Below are 3,030 nucleotides of genomic sequence, written 5' to 3'. Positions count from 1 at the left end.
CACCTGAACAACATGGTTGGGGATGGTATCACTGTATTGGACAATAATTCACTCCAAATTTCGTTAGGAATTTCTTGTCAAATAAGAGAGTTTTCTATAAAAGGATTCAATTTTAATAGATCAGTTTTATGTAGTAGCTATACGTTATAGTGTTCCGAAATCGGCGTTTCCAACAAATGAGCAGCTTATTGGGGTTAAAAGGTCGTATGAATAATTTCAAATCAATATCTCCAAAACTAAGGGAGTTTTCCTCGTTTATACAGACATACATGGATCACGATCGATTCAACATAGCTTGCTGATATATTGGGTAGTCGAAAAAGTCTTTTCGTATTTCTAATAAAATTTTAACTTATTTTTTTATATTTATAATCTATATAAATAAAAATGAATCGTCAAAATGTGTGTACGCTCATAACTCAATAACGCCTGGACCAATTTGGCTAATTCTTTTTCTTATATATTCGTTGAAGTTCAATAATGGTTTTTACGGCGAGAAAAATTCGAATAATTTCCGGAAAACCCCTAAAACAGCCCTTTGCTTTACCCCATACAAACGTTAAAATCACGTTTCAAATCAATATCTCCAAAACTAAGAGACTTTTCCTCGTTTATACAGACATACATGGATCACGATCGATTCAATATAGCACGCTGATATATTGGGTAGTCGAAAAAGTCTTTTCGTATTTCTAATAAAATTTTAACTTATTTTTTTATATGTATTTATAATCTATATAAATAAAAATGAATCGTCAAAATGTGTGTACGCTCATAACTCAATAACGCCTGGACCCATTTGGCTAATTCTTTTTCTTAAATATTCGTTGAAGTTCAAAGATGGTTTTTACGGCGAGAAAAATATGAATAATCTCCAGAAAACCCATAAAAACAGCCCTTTACTTTTCCCCATACAAACGTTACAATAAAAATGAATGTTTGTTTGTTAGTAACACTAAGAGAACGGTTGAAACAATCTTGAAATTGAAACGTGGTTTGTTGTGGATCGGGAAAGGTTTAGAAACAAAATACCTTATACTTTTAATGAGAAGAAGTCGGATAATTCGACAATTCCAAAAAGTAACATTTTCCATACACATTTTTTTCAATTTTTGTTTGTTTTGGTTTTCAATATTTTGATTTGTAAATTATTTGAATTGTTCAATTGCGGTCGCTCGCTTTTTTATTCCGGCTATCCAAAAGAAAAATTATTAAAAATTTTTCAGTGAAAACTTTATGTGTGTTTCACACAATGTGATCAAGAGGTCGCGATAATATTGGTCGGCGTTCTTTTTGCCATCAACGTATGAAAGCCCAAGGAAAGGCAAGAAGTGCTCCCAAAATTTGGGGACAATCGGATGATGGGAAGACGGCGCGGAAACGTTTTAAATTTAAAAATTGCCTCCTATAGGAAAAAACAAGTTTTATGTATTCAAGTATCAATTTTTCTTTTAGTGTATTTATTAAATAATATATAAAATAAATATAAAATATAAAATAACATTTTTTTTATCGCACCATCGTCGTAACTGTCGATTGCTTTATTTTTGCAACATGAACCAGCAATATTTGCAAAATAAAACAAGTAAGGAAGGGCTAAGTTCGGGTGTCACCGAACATTTTACACTCTCGCATGACAAAGTGATAATCGAGATTTCATTATACGTCATTTACATATTTTTCAAATACCGTATTTTTGTAAAGTTTTATTCCGCTATCATCATTGGTTCCACATGTATATAGTACTCGTATTATACAGAAAAGGCATCAGATGGAATTCAAAATAGCGTTATATTGCAAGAAGGCGTGGTTGTAAACCGATTTCACCCATATTTCGTACATGTCATCAAGGTGTTAAGAAAATATTATATACCGAATTTCATTGAAATCGGTCTAGTAGTTCCTGAGATATGGTTTTTGGTCCATAAGTGGGCGAGGCCATTTTCAATTTAAAAAAAAGCCCATTTTCAATTTAAAAAAAAAAGCCTGGGTGCAGCTTCCTTCTGCAATTTCTTCCGTAAAATTTAGCGTTTCTGACATTTTTTGTTAGTCGGTTAAGGCACTTTTAGTGATTTTCAACATAACCTTTGTATGGGAGGTGAGCGTGGTTATTATCCGATTTCTTCCATTTTTGAACTGTACATGGAAATGCCTGAAAAACACGACTCTATAGAGTTTGGTTGACATAGCTATAGTAGTTTCCGAGATATGTACAAAAAACTTAGTAGGGGCGGGGCCACGCCCACTTTTCCAAAACAATTGCGTCCAAATATGCCCCTCCCTAATGCGATCCTTTGTGCCAAATTTCACTTTAATATCTTTATTTATGGCTTAGGTATGACACTTTATAGGTTTTTGGTTTCCGCCATTTTGTGGGCGTGGCAGTGGGCCGATTTTGCCCATCTTGGAACTTAACCTTCTTATGGAGCCAAGAAATACGTGTACCAAGTTTCATCATGATATCTCAATTTTTACTCAAGTTACAGCTTGCACGGACGGACGGACAGACGGACGGACGGACAGATAGACATCCGGATTTCGACTCTACTCGTCACCCTGATCACTTTGGTATATATAACCCTATATCTGACTCTTTTAGTTTTAGGACTTACAAACAACCGTTATGTGAACAAAACTATAATACTCTCCTTAGCAACATTGTTGCGAGAGTATAAAAATTAAGTGACTTAGGCAATTCGGATTTAAGCGAATTTGTATCCAAAAGAACTTTAACATTTTTTATGAAGTACAAGTTGTCAACCGACCTTTTGTATTTGGATCCAGAGTCTTGGGAAACAAACGAGGAATTCCAAAATGTTCGCACAATATGCCACAAATTGCTTGTTACTAATGATACAACGGAAAGAGGTATTAAATTTACAAAGGATTTCAATACTATTCTTACAAATAAAGAAGAAGAAAAACAGTTCCTCCTTCAAGTTGTTGAAGAATACCCTAAAAATATAAGTCCTATAAAAAATCAGAATTAATTTAAGTTTTAATATTTCTAGATGTATTAAATAAATTGTA

This window comes from Bactrocera tryoni, unplaced genomic scaffold (genome assembly GCF_016617805.1).
Source record: "Bactrocera tryoni isolate S06 unplaced genomic scaffold, CSIRO_BtryS06_freeze2 scaffold_269, whole genome shotgun sequence".
Classification (NCBI taxonomy): domain Eukaryota; kingdom Metazoa; phylum Arthropoda; class Insecta; order Diptera; family Tephritidae; genus Bactrocera; species Bactrocera tryoni.
The sequence above is the reverse complement of the archived record's forward strand: the minus strand, read 5'-3'. Positions refer to the sequence as shown.